The following is a 19180-nucleotide window of genomic DNA, read 5'->3' on the forward strand; positions in this document are numbered from 1 at the left end:
ACTCTGGAGAAATTACTTCAAGCCTCGCTTTGATAATGAAACATTTCTTCTACTACCACCTTTGTTTTTTTCCTCTCTCTTTTTTTCTATAAAGTTTATATTCGGTGGATCCTGGTTCTTCCACTTAACATTTTAATCTTGTGACATCTTCAATCTCAAGCTTGTCAAATGGCAAAATTCTACTTAGGGTGAATAAGTGGAGATCAAGTAAACAAATTTCAGCTCCTTTCCTATTAGCCAAAAGTCACAAATAAGAAGGCTTCCTCACATCCATCTCAGTAGCTCATTCAATACCTTCTGTAAATAGATCCTGTTCTCTCTACTTCCCAATAAATAAACCAAGATCATCAAAAGGACCTATTGGAAGAAGAGTTCCCACCTTGGCTGTGGTCTTTTTGAGATCCTGCTCTGAAGGCTCCACCAAATCTGGCAGTATTCTAAAGTGATGCATCTGTGTGTGTGTGTGTGTGTGTGTATAATTTGTCTTTGTTTTATCAATGTCTTATTTTCTAGATTTTGTTAACTCAACAACTGTATCTAATTTTGTAATTTCTACATCAATTTCAATAAGGTTTAAAGACAGATGGGAAGTAAAATTTTGGCTTCAGCTTGCCAATTTGAACTGGAAGTCACACTACTCTATTCGAATGCAACAGTTTGCTCATTTTAAAGACAAATTTTTGCCATCATGTAAATTATTAGTGTTGCAGAAGAGTTTTCAAAATTAGTGCTATACCTCTTTAATATATCTTCATTTTATATTTGCTACAATAGTGATTTCATATGACTATATCCTACAATTTATTTAGAATAACTGGTATTCAAACTGCATCCACTTTTTTAAAAAGGTAAATTTAATAAAATAAGTGATCTTTAGAGAATTTGCTAATTTTCTATGGCAAATTTAAAATTGGATGATAAAACAACGTAAAATTAGAGGTCAAGGAAAAAATTCTAGAAAACAATTTCCGAATCATAGTGATCATCTGTAAAAGGAATGAGACTTAGGAATGTCTACATACATATACAGTATTATTTTTAAGCAAGGACAAATTTTTAGTAATTAAGATATACATTTTAAAAGGATTTGATTTTTAGGGGTGTAGGGACAGGTATATCATTTATGTATGATGAATAAAGTCTAACATTGCTTTTATATCTAACTAATATTAATAGCATATTTACTTTTATTCTACTTGACACTGTTAAGAGTAGAGATCACACATTCACTCCCTTCTGGCACTCTAAATACCTAGCAGGTTGCTTATCTCCAAAAGAACATGAGTATTTGTTCAATGAGAGGAAGGAACCAAGGAATAATGTATGCACTAATACCTCGAGTTATAAGAGAATGCTTCAATGGATTGAATATATTAGATAAAAAGGCAAATCAATGTAACCTAATGGTAAAATATAAGTACATATATCAGAAAGTAAAGTGACACAAATTCTCAAGAATAGGCTGTACAAATACCTAGTTCTATAAAGATAAGTTAGAGCTGAAAGCTAACTATACATTCTATAGAATATAGGTTGCTCTAAAAACTGAAAATGATACTAATTGAAATCAAAATCATAGGCTTGCATTAAAAGGTCAGGCTCATTCTACAGAGAATTCACTCACTCATTCGAAGCATAAACTAAGTTGATTAATATGTCAGGCATTTGAAATATCTTGACACTAAGCAGAGAATTTCCTCAACAATGGGTCCTAAAGTTCTCCAGGACTTTACTAGAACAAAGACTCTTTGCAGTCAGAGAGTTTCAACAGAAACCTAACAAGTGCTGTTCAATATCATATTTCACATTGTTATTTTTCCCCCAAATGCTTACAGTGGTTTTTTTAATTATGAAAAATTTATTGTAAGTAACAAGAAAAGAAACAGTAATGGACAAAGAAAATGCATGCTCACCAGATATATCATTTACCATAATCTTCAACCCCATCCCTAATGAATCTTTTTATGGTTGCCTTCATGAAGACTTTATAAGGTGGTGTGGAGGAAAGCCATACATAGATTACTGGTAGAGAGGTTAGCACACCAGAGTGCAGCTGTTTGCATCTGAATGGGCATCAAAATAATGCAGGGTTCAAGGCAATGAGTACTGGTGGGACAAAAGACCTGCCCTTCCTTTCATTCTGTTAAGCTACCAAGTACCAGGGGCTCCAGGTGGATCTGGTAAGAGTCAAATGTGAAAGGAATACAAAATCTCAACTCCTTCTCTTCCATCATTATGAACAAAGTAACATTGCAAGATGCTTTCACTTTTCCAGTTAAATTGTTCTTATAGGCAAGAAGAGTGTTTTAGGGAATTTCACAAACTACATTCAGGAATTCACAGAAATTTGTTGAAGTGTGTCATATGAATCTACATTACAGGAGGATGTGAAAAAACTGGATCTCTCTCATGGGATGTTTCTGTGACTTCCTGTTGAGTAACAGCTCATTCAGCATTGTTGCCCACGAAGCCACATGAAGAAAACTGTATGTTCCTTGTTAAGAACAGTACCTATTATGTTCTATTTCCCTTCATTTTTGTTATTTTTCTCTGGAAATGGCTTAGTGGGGCTCACATATTGTAAATCAGTGTCATTGTTTTGTATATATACCAGTCTTTTTTTTTTTAATTTAGAAATCCTTGGTAACTAAGACTCTGTTAAGGAAATATCCTTGAAAACAGGAAACTATGTAAATAATTCTATGGCTGCAGTATCTCAAACCATGAGCTGTAATTGAAGAGACAGTTTTGCTAATGCTTTGATCCATCAATGTATTTAGAGTAGGAACAACATTTCCTGCTTTCTTTTCTAAAGAGAAAACCAGAGTTTCTGTGTAATCACAGAATACATACAAAATTATCCCAATGTCTGTGTATACTCATGCATACATAGACACATGTTAATGGCTTCAAGGCATGTAAACACCTCATAAAAAGACCCTGACTTCAAAAATATGCTTTCTTTTCAATGAGTTTAGGGAAAATCATTTTCCTAATTTGATACACCAGTTTTTAAAATATTAAATGAGAACAAAAATACAGTTGTGATTTTAATCAAAATGTTTTTACTTAAAACAAATGCCAAAACTCAAATTGGCAATACACCAATTCTAATGAAAAGCAAATATTCTAGAAAAGTTTTTGTAGCAGATAAGAAAATCAGTCTCAATAGTTTAAAATCAATATTAACTTTAATAAAAAGAATATTAAATAGATTAGCCACCTTTATTTGTCTTATTTGAATTGAATTGACTTCCAGCAGTTTCAACATTTAAAGTAGGACATTAAAATGAAAATAGAGTTGTATAACAAAACAAAAGTTATAAAAACATTGGAAGCAGTGACATTAATGACAGGCAGGTAGGGGTTTCAGGGACAAAATGTAGATCTGTTTGAGGAATATATCATTCATTAGAATGCATACTTCCATTAAAAATAAAGTGGCATCTAATGGTCACACATATTTTTCACTGAATGAGATTCTGGCACGTCCTTTGCCAAAGGGAATGTCTCAGGCAGTAGCATATGAATTGTTCATTCCCCTAGTTACAAGGCAAGGTAGACTGGCATAATTTTGATTCATTTCATCCAATACTATCTTGAGTTATTTCTATGTTTTTCTTTCTGCCAGTTTCCCCTGGAGTCATTGGTTTACGTCTGCCACTGAAGAAGCAAGACTCAAGTTTTAACAAAATGCAAAGGAGTCTGGCAGTGGTTGCTACTTTGTCAGAGAATGAGTTTAAAGTGATAGAAATACAATACAATGAAATTATTCTCTCTCTTTTGGGGGTGCAAATAATAGTATTTAACACTCAGTGACAACTCTCATTTGAGAGACCTAGAATATCTGGTTCTATCTGTTCTTTATAATGACAAAATAGTCATTCTTTCAATGGATTAGATATCTACTGTCTTCTGACTACGTGTGTGTGTGTGTGTGTGTGTGTGTGTGTGTGTGTGTTTAGCAGGACCTGTTAAACTAAGAAATTATGTATGATGAATAATAAAAATGAATTTTTGAAGTTTATATCTCCCAGTGGCAACACAATCAATATAAAGTAATGCATTGAGTGAGAAGTTGGGCTCCTTGGGTCCCCTTCACTTGACATTTATAATGTTTGATATGTCAACTATTCTACACCTATTCTAATCCTGCAACCATTCTGTGATGACAGAGAGAGAAGAAAGGAAGAAAAGATTACGTTTTAAATTAAGAATTAGACAAGGTGGGGGTAATATAATACGGAAATAAAAAGGACCAGTGTAAAAAAAGTCCTAATACTAGTATTTAAAGAATTGAAAAATAATGATGTTGTAATATTTTACTTATTAATGAATGGTCATTATAATACCCTGTGTCCTCAGAAGAATGGCTTAACACACTGCTGGGGAGAATCTACATTGTTATGACCCTTCTGAGTTTTTGGCAATAAACATCAAAAGCCTAAACTTTTACGTGCTCTTTCAACTTCCAAGTCCAATTCAATGAATTTAAGGAAACAAATCAGAAGTACATAAAAATAAGTATGCATATATGATCAGAATAGCATTTTTACATAGCAAAAAATATAAAGGCCTACATCACAGATGGCAAACACAAGGCCCAAGGGCCGAATCCGGCCCTTCATCTTGTTTTATCTGCCTGGCACCTTATTTCTACCCAGCAGCACTATTAAAGGCCTTGACCCTAGTCAAGCAGTAGTTACACTTATATGGTCCTAAAATTACATTCGGTCCTTTGAAGGCAACTGCGAGGCTGAGTGGCCCCCAATGAAAATGAATTTAACATGCCTGTCCTACACTGTATTATTATGAAAATATTAAATTGTGCTATGGAAGCATATTTAATCATTTGAAACACTATTCATGGTGTATAATGTTTTACCCTTGGTAGTAGATTGTGTTTTTCCTTATTTTCTTTTTGCTTATGTACACATACTAAATGTTTTAAAATTATTAAGGATATGTTTACATAAAAATAAAAATAAATCTTACTTTGCAGAAAGGATGCTGTAGGTCTTTAATATAGTTGACCAAAATGGTCAGATTGTCAAAGAAGTGCATCTTTTTAAAATATGCTTGGTGGAACAGCAACAGTAAGCTCTGGGCTTAAGATGAGGCTGCTTTGAGCTCTCATGTGGCACTTATTAGCAGAGCCCTGCTGGAAAATTAACTTGGGCTTCCTTGGTCTCCTTGATGACAGGGGCAGCTGTTGTTTAGTTTAGAGAACATCTATTGTACCTTCTGGGTGAACAACACCCAGATTTTATTTGAGGGAATAGTTCTTCCCTACTTGCCAGATGCAGTGCAGGTGGGGCTGCTCTAGCCCCTCCACATGCAGAAGGGCTTCTGACTAGTCTGACTGACCAGGGCTTTCTATCCTCCTGTTACAAGGATTGCTTCAGTGTGGGCATGTGACTTCACACAAAACTGTGCACTTCTAAGGCAGGACTTCTGTGAAAATTATTGGGAATGAGGTGATCTCTTCCTGCTGCAGTTTCTAAACTGAGAGGTTATAAATCTTTAGCTGCTAGTGCATTCAACTGACAGAGAAAAATAGAGCTTGGAGAGAAAAAGAGCTAATGCTAGAGTTGGAGCTAGAACTAGAGAGAGAGGTATCCATATTTATATCTAATCTCTTCATTATTTATGTGTATCAATATATCTACATATGTCAATATATCTATCCATCTGTCAACTGTCATCTATCATCTATCTCGAATGAGTAATATACCTTGATATTTATCTCTGGACATTTCAATTATGAACTAATGAATCCTCTTTTTGCTTAAATCAGTTTTAGTTAGGCTTCTACCAATCGAAAAGTCATCACCAACATATACACTCTCCTCACAGAAACATCATGAAGATTTAAAGAGATGGTGTATCTTAAATGCTTGGCAGAATGTCTTGTGCATACTAATTACTCACAGTTAGTAGCCAGTAATAATGCTAGAAGTGGTTATAATAATAGTGGTTGTGACATATATACACAGTAAGGTAGCCTGGAAGGTATGAATTAAATGTTCATCATAGATTTTATCTGTGTTTGAGAAGTAATTTGTTTATACCTGGGGAAATGTAGTTTCTCTGTATTCCATTTTCACCTCTGTAGATTTGTGATAACAACACTCTCCATATTTATTCCAGAAAAGTTATGGAGATACAGTGAACTGTTCCATTCTTCTTTTATACATGTTAATACTTTATATGTAATACCTCCATTCCAGCACTTATTTGTTTATTTCTGTATATGGACATATGTTTCTCATGTTATAAACCATGTCTAATAATCCTGGGTCTGTCACCACCATATAATACAATGCCTGGTACATAGGTGTGGTAGGCCAGTGACAGCCCCCAAGATGTCTCCAAGACCTGTGACTATCTTGTAACAAGACAAAAAGAATGCAGGATGCAGATGGAATTACAATTGCTCAGTAGATGAACTTAAAATAAGATAATCCCTGGCTGGCATAGCTCAGTGGATTGAGCACAGGCTGCAAACCAAAGTGTCACAGGTTCAGTTCCCAGTCAGGGCACATGCCTGGGTTGCAGGCCATGGCCCCCAGCAACCGCACATTGATGTTCTCTCTCTCTCTTTCTCCCTCCCTTCCCTCTCTAAAAATAAATAAATGAAATCTTAAAAAAATCCTGGATTTTGGAAATGAGACTAATTACATGAGCTTTAAAAGGGGTAGAAAGGGGCCAAACTCTGGGTGAGAGAGATGTGATGATTGAAGAACTTGTTTCTCCATTGCTGACTTTAAACATGGAGGAAGGGAACCATAGCCATGGAGTGTGGGTGGCTTCCAGAAGCTGAGGATATCCTTGGTGGTCAACCAGCAAGAAAACAGAGTCCTACAATAGCAAGGGACTAAATTCTGCCAGCAATATGGATGATCAGGAACCAGATCTTCTGTGGGCATCCTGATTTCAGCCTGGTGAGATTCATGTCCAACCTATGACCCACGAAACTGTGAGATAATTCATTTGTGTGGCTTTAAGACACCAAGTGTGTGGCAATTTATTAAAGTAGCAATCTAAAACTAATACAGAGGGTCTTTAGCAGGGTGGTTTTGAGTGAGCAAAAATATAAGAGAAAATACTTAGGGGAAAGAACACAGAACATACAATTTTATATACATCCACTATCTGTATTATTAGACATTTCTCTCTAGTGTAGTAAAATTTTATAATAAATGCAGAAAGAGTTTACATCACTCTGGAGTCAAGTTTGTAATCAGAAATTGACAATTAAGAGAAGGTAGTCTACTCCAGTTAAACATAAAGTTCTAGTGAAGAAAAGCAATGAACTATGTTAGGCAGGAAGTCAGATGTATTGGCTTCTACTGCTGGCCTTTGTGTGAACTTGGGGAAGGTACTTAATGTCTCTAATTTTTAGTTTTCTTATCTACTAGATGTAATTGTTTAACTGTCTTATTGAACAAATATAAGTCAAGAAAGGCCTACCTCTTCTTCATTCATGCAGACATTGAGTAGTCACCATATGCATTCTCAATGAACCAGTCCAAGATATATCAATTCTCCTTAATAGTCCAAACCCAATAGTCCATGGAGCTAATGTGAAGCCTGCCCAAGAGAGCTGGAGAACAGTTTGGGCCCTTTCAGCTCGAAAGCTCCATGACTTTACATATGAAGTTTCCCCTAGTTATATGCTCACAATTGCTTCTTTTGTACTAATTGATGGGGCTCATAAGAGTTAATAAATTTGATGTTTTTATTGATAACATCTCTCCATGCTTTTAAAAGTTATCTCTTTGTGGAAAGAATAATAGAAATTAACAGAGTAATAAATCATTTTATAAGAAAAAAATTAGAAATTTGAAAGCTTTCCACAAATTTCATAAAACTATAAGTTAAAACTATTAGGTTGTATTTTTTTTTCTTAATACCAGAAGACTAGGCTAGAAATGATTAGAACAAACACATTCCCAAATAAAAGACAATTTATCTGGAGACAGAAAGTTTACTTGGCTTGGTTTTTTGAAAGCCCTTCCCCCTTTCAATAGACTTGATGTTTTAGAGCAGTTTTAAGTTAACAGCAATATTGAGCGGAAAGTACAAGAATGGCTAGATTTTCCCAAATAAAAATTCACTAACTGTAGTTTCTTGAGATGAAGGGTTTACAGAATCAGGTTTAAAGTCTTCTAAATATTGAACCATGAAAACTTGGACCCAAGACACACAACAGCATTGCAAATTCATTGTGGTTTTAAATGCCTTCAAAAGGTGTGTCGTAAAATTTGTAAAAAATAATTTTATTTTACAGTTAAAATGATCTGTATAGGTTAATACTCTTTCTTCTTCATTATTGCTCTCTCTCTCTATAAGGGCTGAACTCTCTCATGGCCCTTTTAATTGTTTTTATTGCTTCCCCACCTCTAATCCTCTGAAACTTTTGAAGTACAATTTGTGTCCATATAAGAGTTTGACATCATTCTACTCTTAAACAAACAAATAAAATATATCCGTTTTATTCAAAATTTGCTAGGCATTGCTGCTGTAACAAATTACAACACACTGGGTGGGTAAAACAACAGAAGTATATGTTCTCATGATTCTGGAGGCTGGAAGTCCAAGATCAGGGTGCTGGAAAAGCTGTTAAACAGCCACCTTACAATGTCCTCCTACTGTGTGGGTCAGTGTGCCCAAATCTTCCTTTTTTATAAATACAGTGTTATGGGGTGAATTATGTTCCCTAAAATTGATGTAGTGAAGCCCCAACTTCTTCAAAATACCTCAATCTATGACCATATTTGGAGATAGGGTCTTTAAAGAAGTGATTAAGTTAAAATGAGGTCTTTAAGGTGGACCCAAATCCAACCTGATTGGTGTCCATATAGAAAAGTATGTGGGTCCCAGGGGCATCCACACAAAGGGAAGACCATGTGCAATGGAGCAAGAAGGAGGCCCATGGGAGAAGCTTTCAGAGAATCAAACTCCACCAGCACTTCGATCTTGAGTTTCTAACCTCCAGAACTGTGAGACAGTAAAGTTATGTGGTTTAAAACACCAAATCTGTGATATCCTGTTATGGCAGCCTAACAAATTAATAGATAGTTTAATCAGTATTGAATTAGGGCCCCTACCAGTGACCTCATTTTAACATCATTGCTTCTGTAAAGACACTATTTTCAAATAAGGTTACATTCTGAGGTACTGGGGGTTAGGACTTCAACATATGAATTTGGGATATAGGAGCCACAATTTGACCCATGGCACTTGGTTTGGGATACCCATTTAAAATGTGAATTATGTAAGGTGTCACATCACTTGTTAGGCTTTTCTTTTGTAAATCCCAGTATTCCAGGTGAGTAAGCAAGTCACAGAATGATGATCTGAACTCAATTTAACACAAGTTTATACAATTCATGTGACAGAAGGATGGAACGTGAGAGACAAAATAGTTTTAAAATGAAATATTGATATTCTTATCACTCCAAAGGGGAGAGGTTTTGTTAAAGTGCATCTAACTGTCATCACCTATTGTGTAGATCATTATATATGTGCAGCAGATGAATACAGTCAGAAGACACCTGCCAGTCCCTCAAGGCATTACTTACACCACTCAGCCTTCCAGAGGCTTCTCTCTCACCTTGGAGGGCTTCTCACTCTTAAAAAGGATCACTACTGATTCCTTTGGGTTGTCACCCACAGATTAATTTACTCCATATTTGTTTATTGAGCACTAACTACAACAGATACTTGTGGGCACTGAGGATACAGTTATAAACTACATGAAACCTTGCCCTAACGCACTCACTGTGAGATGGGGAGGAGACAGACCAGCTGCATTTTTTTAAGTGCTATGCAACACAGTATGTGCTATTGAGCTGGAAGCACTGATGCTGTGGGCATATACATGCCCAGCCCAAACCTGGGAAGTCTGGCAAGGACTCCTAATAGAAGGCCAGTTGTGGAAGGATTAGCCAGGTTAAGACTTGAGGGAAGAGGGTGCCAGGCAGAGAGAACTAACACATTGGCTGGCATTTGAAGTGTTGGGTTCCAAAAGGGAAATAGTGAGGTTGGTGGGGGATGGTGGGGCGACAAAGGTCAAATCCAGCCCCATGAAAGAGATTAGGGACCCTCCTGAGGACATTACGTTTTTGAGAGAGGTATATGATTCATGCCCAGAATGGGCTGCCTGGCAAATACCTTTCAAACACTTAAATGTACAGACTCTTTGATAGCAGCTAGTCCACTTCCACTTCTTGATATCGTATTTAGCCTACAGATGACATCCCAAGTGTAGGAAACGATCCCCTCCAAACTGAAGATTAGAAATCACCAAAATGACTATCAATTAGGACCTGATTCAATTGTGATAAATCTCTAACCAATAACTGCTCATTGAAGAGAAGAAAGAGTTGGCTTAATTTTCATTTTTTAGCATCTTTCAAATTTTGTGCTGTGTGCATAAACTGCCAATTCAAAAATAAGTAAATCCAATTTATTTATTTCAAGTGTATATCCAGGGTGGGCAAAAGTTGGCTGCCAGTTATTTGCATGGAAAATAATACAATAATTAATAAATAAGACAAGAATAAACTCTGTGTCTTGCACAAGTGTAACCCTACTTTTGACCCACCCTGTAGTGCCAGTAGCTTTAGTCCCAGTGACATTAGTGTGGCATATGATTTAGCTCCTATTCACATATGCAGTTGGTGGCAACTCTATTTGCAAACTACAAGATAGAAAGGCACCAACTGGGTATTTTTGTATTTTGTATTTTGTATATTCAACTGGGCTTTGTAATTTCAATCTTTTATTTGGGAGGTTGCTAATTTATTCTATCTATGATATTTTTCTTAAATTGACTGAATCTATAATTATGTGAGGGGTGAAGGGGAGGGGAGGTGGGGCATAGTTAAAACAAACGCTGCAGCAGTGAAAAGGCCTATCAAACACATAAATAGACATCACATGCAAGAGAACAGATGACTGTTGAGAACTGTTTTGTCTTTTTACCCAGGTCCCAAAAGCTGGCCTTTAAAATATGACTTTGTTGGTAGAAATGTTGATTTATTGACTTACATACACATATAACCCATTTTAGAAGAGATCAGAGATAGTCTTTGGCTTTTCACAGTCTATGTTTTTACATGATCTCTGTAAAAACTCCTTATACAATAAGAAACAGATACTATCTGGAAACAATTATTTCCCTTGTGATTGCAGTTACGGTATCTTAATTTCCCTTGCAACGTTTTTCCCAAAGTTAGAAGGAGGAAGTTGGACTTCCTGGGATTTTCCAAGTCACACATACAGAGAAAAACTGAATGTTGGCAAATGCTCCTGAGTCAACCCCAACAAAGCTTTTTCCCTCTGATAATGGCATGTTTGGAAAAGGGCATAGTGATGAAGGTGACCATGAACCCTACACTTACTGGTAGGAATCAGTGCCTGTGGTGAAGTCAGTACTTTCAGAGTCCTGCCTGATGCGATCATCCTTTCAACAGCATAAATTGGTCAATGAAAAGATAATGCATCACAGCTGAAATACGGCCCATTACGTAATAGAGGCAATAAAAGTGTTGTCTTAAAATAGCATTCTAGAAATTTTATATTCAGCTGGGCTTTGTATTTTCATTCTTTCATTTGGGAATTTACTCATTTATTCCATCTATGATGTTTTTCTTAAATTGGATTCACTCTTTTTTTGGAACTGCCTTTAAAGTTAATTTAAGAACAACACTTAAAAACTGATTTTCAATTTTTAAACATAAAATATTTTCTCTTATAATTATCTACATTACTTGTGAAATTTAACTATATTGATTATATATAAATTAGTATATGTGAATTTATATGTAAATTTCCTACATGTAATTAATATATATGGTGATACATCTCTGTGCACACACACACACACACACTCAGATAAATTTCCCAAATCACAAAGAGAATGCTGCAAATATAAAAAATAATTTCCAAAAAAAAATTCAAAAATTACTTTGAAAAATTATTGCATTATGAGTATAAAAACTGAGTTTCTAAATTTTACTAATTTGAAGAAAACTGCACACTGAAGACATGTACTAATTAATACTCTTGTAAAATGGAGACATTATGATTATCTGATAAATTGGAAATTATGACTCACAATAGCTATCTCATCTGGTAATTTCAAGCCAAACCATAGAAAAATATTTCACAGTTAAGAAAAACTGGTTAATTTTCCATTTTAAAATTTATTTAATGTATTATTTCCCCATAGGACATAAATTAGAAGGTCATTTAAACTTACAAGATTATTTGCACAAACATTTTAGGAGTTTTGGTTTTTTTGTCATTACCCTTCATACTAATATGCTTGTATCTGTGCAATCTGAATGATTACTAACTGATCCGACTAAACAATTTAGCCACCTACGCACGTTTTCCACACAGCAGTGAGCCAGACACATCTCCTTTCTTTATCTGAAAAAAATGGTCTAGGTAGCAAATGCTTATCACTTTCATTTTTAATGTGATGTCCTGACCACAGGACATGGTGTTGAACTGTTGAAAATGGCATTGCGCAGCCTGCAAGCTGTGGGTTGATCTCCTTTCACCAGCTGACGGACTTTCTCCAGCTGTTCTGCAGTCTGGAAACATTTGCTTACAGGCTAATTTCAGGATGGACCGACTGGTCATTTCCTGTTCCACTGGTGATTCAAATGCTGGACTAATAGCCAGGAAATGTGAATCTATTCTTGTTTCTGCAATAACAGGTTGGGGGTGGGTAAGAGGCTCTGTTTAATCCTGTGTAAAGCAACATCAGACTAGATGACTTCTGTAATTGGGGCTTTTTCTGAAACTGATTGAATCTATAATCATGTGAGATAACTGCCATATCCAAAGCAGTTCAAAAGCAGATACAGGTGAAAATAAGTGCTTCACAGAGATGCTCAATTGTAGATAAAATAGGTAAAGGCCTTTACTGAGTAAGACTGAACCTGTTCTGGGACATCCCTCTTTGCCTGATTTACCGTTTCTAAATTGGAATTCCAAAGCTAGAATTCTTCTTTTGACTTACTATTTCAACTGCTACCACATCACTTGTAAACATTTCTGAGCCTTATCACTCAGCTAGAGTTCTGGGGAACCTACACGTTGATGTCTGTTTCATCCCTTCTTTTGCTCCAGAGAAGACCTCTAAATGTTTTGATTCAATTTCCACCTAAGCACAGATTAACCAACTCATGGTCCAGGGTCCTCTGTGTTGCCCCTTTGTTAGGGCAGCATTCAATAGTTCTCGCTTGAGCAAAGGGTGGCTGTTCATCCTAGATAGTTCACTGGTCATAGCTGTCACACACAAAAAAGTGTTGCTTCTGCTGTAGGTTAATAGACAATTGTGGGCCCTATGTCACTAGGATCCTCCCAAGATGGCATCAAAGAGCACAGTTTTCTTCTCAGTCTATCTGCAGTGCTTACCTACCTGGTGACAGGCCAGGAAATGGCCCAGGCTCAGTTCTCCATGGCCTCATGGAACAACAAGCTCAGGGCTCACTGCGATCAAAACTGGACATTTTGTGGAGCTGAGTCCACTCCAGGCCATGCAAGTGCTCCAGGCATAGTTTTCTCAACTCTTCCTGGTCTAATCCTTTTCATTTCTCCTTTAGATAGGGTTATGTTAGGATTTCCCCAAAGTTTGTCTAAGTGAACTGGCTTGGAAAGGTATAATCTGCATTATCAGCAACCCTGGAGGTAGATGAGTTTATCTATAAATTCTTCCTGACCCTCTAGCACAGATTATTCAGATGGCTTTCTACTACATCATGGGCAAGCAGGTCTCCTTCATTTTCCTCTGAAGCTGTGGCACTTCATCCTTCCACAAGTATCATCGTGCTGGACCCGAGAAGTCCCCATGTCCTGGAGGATTCTGCTCTCAACAACATAGTGAACTGAGTATTCCAGAGGCTCAGAACTGTTAGCTAGCCACTTGCAGACAAGGAAACAAAATTTTCTGCTGGGCGTCACTTTTCCAAATTTCATAGTTACTGGCAGAATCCAGACAACCTAATTTCTACCCCAGAGCTCTTGTCCTACATTACATCCCCTTGCCCAAAGCAAACTCCAGCTGTTTGGAATGCATTGGGGAGATGGAATTAGGGAAGACAGTCTTGAGTATGAATGGGCTGAACTCAAGTCTAAATATAGAAACTGAATGAACCTCAAAAAGTACAGTGTTTTAACGAGCAAAGATGTCCCGAACACTCGAAAGCTACTTCAGTCTTATTTTTTAATAACCTATTTTCATATTTCTTTATTTTATTCCGACCATACCATCCCCCTTCACATTCTTCTTTTGTCCTTAATTTTTATTTATCAAAAGATTTTGTGTGACTATAACTGAAATTGTGCTATAACTGAAGTGTCATTCCATCACTCTTTTTTCAGAAACGCCCTCATTTTAGAAAATAATAAAACATATTCACACACTAGGGAAAATACGGAAACAAAAAACAGCATAGATGTACAAATTTAAATCTATGAGTAGCAAATTTTTTTCCACTAAAATACTCCTTTAATGAGAACATCTTTTCTGTTATCCTTTAAAATTCTTGATCAACTCCCTAGTAATGTCAGAACTGGATTTTGGAAATGATCTTTCATAGTTGTGAACTCTGCCGTGTGAATTATAAGGCATCAAACATTAAGAAATTTCTTTTTAATCTGGTCAATATGCATGTCAAAATATTTTTTTTCCTTCCTTTTTCTCTCAATTGATTATTTACTTCTCTTGCCTGCAGGCAATGATCTACTTAGGATCCTCTGCAGTAGCACAGGTACTGCCACCAGAGGGCACGCGTTCTCCATTACATCATTATCAGGCCTGTCAGGGTAACCAAAACAGCCCACAGTATTTTCCCAAGAAGCAGAAACATAACATTCTTATCACAGCTAAAAAAATGAAACGCAAAATTTACATGAAATTATCAAAATGTGTTTTATTTCAATTGTCAGTAACCCCCAGGAGACCAGCTTTTAGTCTTTTTCTTTCAATAATTTCTCTATGAAAAATATAGCAGCAAATCATGTCGAGTCTATTTTATCTTTCAATCAAATAGAATTTTCATAATATTTATTATCATAGCACCCATAGCCTGTGATACTCTGCTACTTCTGTTTTCTTAATGTTGGTTCCCTATTGCGGGTAGGCAATCAGGAATTTCCCTAAGGGATTCTAGAACAAAGAAAGGAGTGTGCAGAGGGGAAACCCGCATAATTACCACAGTGATGGGTTGACAACATAGAATCCACCAACGACTCCACCCTCTCACTTTAAAGATAGGGAAATCAAGTTTTTAACTAGCAGTGCATTATGTGAATGAGTTTGAGAACAAAACCCACCTTGAAAAAATTTAGCTCAATAATGACTAACATTAAATGGCAGGTTTTCCCCTGACAGTGCCTCAGAGTGCCTCTCTAATTGATTTTTAAAACACTCCTTCAGTTATGTGTCAGTTTGATTCTTTAACATAAAAACTAAGAGAGATTTCAGGCAAAGTGACTTTCCTTTGTCTCCTAAAATGAAAGCAGAATAAATCATAAAAAGAGAGGATCTTCTTGCTGTCTAGGTTTGTGATTAGAACATTTGGTAATGACCTTCTGTACATCCTCAGTCAAAGACACTGTACAGTAATAGATATGTATTCTCAGATATGTAAGGTTTCTTAAATTTTTTTATAGGCTTTCAGATGAACATAGACACATGAAGTAGCAGATGATCAAAACATAAAAATTTAAAGCACCCAAATTTATGACATGAGTAAGTAATTTAAGCATTACAAAGAAATTATATTCTAGATATTGAATCCAATAACTGTTACCAAAATTATATATAACACTGGATTATTTAAAGAAATTTTGAATCTTCTAATCGGTTCACTGATTCCAAGGGCTGAAATGTACTTTTTTGTGGATGATACGGATTCCTAAGCATCAGTAAAAGCCTATAAGAACAAAAGAATTGGCCATTCTATAATTCTCCATCTCAAAAAGGCTGGATGTGGAGGGCCTCCAAGGAAAAGGCATCCCCACACCACTGGTTTGTCACCATGGAGAAGCACCTTGAACAAAATTGGTCCTCAGTTGGACAACATCTGGCAACAAGTCATATGTGGTTATGTGCTTACTGAATACTTTTTTCAGGTTGGTTCTTAGAAGGGATCTCTACCCTTTTTGGGAGCTGTGAATTGGATGTATTTCCAATACAGCTGTATTAGGAAAATCACTGCAATTAAATAAGTTGAATTTGAAGGAAACTCCATCTATTCTTTCAACTCTTGATGATCAATGATTATATTTTTAAGCATATAGGATGGAACTAAAATCATTTATTATTTTTTAAAAAAGAGGAATTACTGCAGACAAGATTAAGATGAACCCACTGGGTAATTTCCCTTTAATAAATAGAATTGTGGTTGGTGACCGACATTGTACCTACCTGCAATGAGAAATACACCCAACAGATCTGCTATTACTTGTAAACATTAAAAGTTGCTATGAACAAGCCATTCCACGTGGCTTTAGGTTGTCTGCAGCAACTGTGAAACTAGCAAAAATACTATTTCTCTACTATATTTGTTCTAATTGTTCCTGAGTACAGACATTGTATTCAAAATGCATAGTCATCTGAGATCACTTACATTCACTCCTAACTTATCTAAGAGGTGAGTGTTTTGGAACTTCATGTCCATCTGTAAAAGATGAAGCTTCCAAAATTGTGGGATAATGTCTGGAAACAAACTTAAAAGTCTTACTAGTTTCCCTAGAAATGTGACAAGTCACTTGGCTCCAGAGATTTAACAAGTGGTCCCTGAGAACTGTTCTCTGGGCCAACTTCTTCCCAGACAGAGACTATTTGGGTGCCTGCTTGGGGGACTCTCATCAGTAGTGACAAGGCATCAAGTAATAGCACCAGTAGAAATTTTTCTTTTGTTCAGGTCCAGCAGCAGCATCGAAGGGACTCCTGATTCCTGAGGTGGAAGATGATGGCTGCTAGTTATCAAGACAGATAACAGCTCTTCAAAGATGCTTAGATCACACTTTAGAAAAGAGGGTGAACCAGAAAATTAGTACTTTTATTGCTGAAAAATTTCACAGAACTTCAGGATAAAATAGCTTCAGAATGTTTTCTGTACATTTTTGCGTATTTCCTTTTAGTAATAAAAGGAAAATGAGCCCAACTAACTGTAGTGAAAGAAGAGTGAGGTCACCCGATATTCAGTGATGAGATTCTTCCTGAAAGCTTCTAATGTCAATAGCACTGTTCCCTGGACCAAATGGCAACTCTCTTTTCCTGTCTTTGAGAGGAGACAGGATGTATCTATGGTTATGAAAAGGCTGATTTTATAAAACTCAAAAACAACTTAAAATTTATATGGGATTTCTGCTCAGGCTGTGCAGAAAGAGAGTAAATCTCACCTCTTAGCTCACTGATGGCCTTGAAAACAGGCAAGAAAGGGGGGCAAACATTCAAACCTGTATTTCAGGTTCTCACAGATATATAAAAGATTAAGAAATAGTAGAAGGTACGGAAAGGCAACTAACTACCTTCCCCTTCACTTGAGGTTGTAGTCTAGTTTGAGACCCTGGTGAAAACTATTGAACTTCTCTAGTTAAAACTTGATGACCCTTTATTAAAACTTTTATGTGAATGTCAAAAGAATTAATAGCCTGTGTCTGTTGAATTTGGACATACATTTAAAGGAAGATATTAATACCTTCCTTTCCTTTCTTTCTTCCCTCCTCCCTCCTTTCCTCCCTTTCAGTCCCCTTCCTCCCCTTCTCCCTCTCCTTCTCCTTTTATTTCTTTTACTTTCCTTCTGTCTTCCAACAGAAAGGAGCTACATGAAAAATCTCAGTACCAAATTAGTGGAACAACAAAAATTAATGGCAAATCGCTTTACATTTCACAAACCACTTTCTTATGTAAAATGGCTATGGCCTATTGATGACACACCTTGTGTTTCTCCCTTATCTGTAATATATTTTTAAATATTTTACTTATTTATTTTTAAAGAGGAGAAGGGAGAGAGACAAAAAGGGATGGAAACATCAATGTGTGGTTGCCCTTTGCACAGCCCCTCCTGGGGACCTGGCCTGAAACCCAAGCATAGACCCTTACTAGGAATTGAACCAGCAGCCCCTTATCTGTAATCTTTACAGCAAATATGTATCAAGGGTGTTGCTATTACTGATTTCCTAATGAAGAGATGGTGACTCAGACATAGTGCATAGTTGAAATAGAACAAAAGCGTATGTCTCCTAACCTTCAGTCACATGTTCTTCCCACAACATTGGGCAGCATAAGAAATACTCATCCAGTTTGTAGGCATGTTCTTACTGGAGAACTTTGGTGGGCTATTTCTTGATAGCTTATCACAGAATGGTTAATAGACAGACATGTAAACAGTGATCTAGAAATAATTTGGCATATTCTCATGTTGAGCATCTCAATATGTCAACTCTGTCTCAGAGGGGTTTCACAAAGTCATATAAAAAGATGGGTTTCATGTTTCTCAAGACTTGTAACAGTGCACTTTATTCCTAATGCTTGAAACAAAAACATGGTACCATTTAAGCATCTAGTTACAAAGATATTGCACAGCACCTTTTCCCCAAGAAGACAGGGCACAGCAACTTGGAAGATCACATGCCAGGCAAAGTGTTTTGCTCTATTTGTCTGCTCACCACCGATTTCAAAACAGAAGCTACTACTCTATCCTTTACAATTTATTCTGTGTCTAAATTATGTAATAATTATAAAATATCTGGAATTTGAATGTTGATTTTGATATGTTGTCCAGTTGGAATCATTTTCTGAAACATGTAAACACTTAATTAGAAATATAAGATAAAATTATATCTGGCCTTTACTGTGTGGCTCTAATACAAAAATGCACATATAAACACAAATAACTTACGTGGACACTTCTTTATGCTCTGGATGCTTATTTAAGATAACACTTCTCAGGAAACAGATGTGAGATATAAACTTTTCACCAATTTGAAAAAAACTTTTTCTGGCCTTATCACATCATCTGTTCCTACCCTTCATTTGAGGTTGTGGTCTAGTAGTCTCAGGTAATACAAAGGAAATGTAGATGGAACCCAACCTACTCTGAGTCAAATTGAAGCATATCTAATGACTGCTGACATTTCACCC

At 36.3% G+C, this 19180-nt stretch overlaps 1 protein-coding gene across 2 annotated transcripts in view; it reads right to left on the reverse strand.

Moving 5' to 3' along the window:
• FAM155A (family with sequence similarity 155 member A) overlaps positions 1-19180 on the reverse strand; it is a 607234-nt gene that overhangs the window by 15384 nt on the left and 572670 nt on the right. The gene's annotated exons all lie outside the window — the stretch shown is intronic.

Source organism: Phyllostomus discolor, chromosome 11, assembly GCF_004126475.2.
Source record: "Phyllostomus discolor isolate MPI-MPIP mPhyDis1 chromosome 11, mPhyDis1.pri.v3, whole genome shotgun sequence".
In the NCBI taxonomy this organism is placed as follows: Eukaryota; Metazoa; Chordata; class Mammalia; order Chiroptera; family Phyllostomidae; genus Phyllostomus; species Phyllostomus discolor.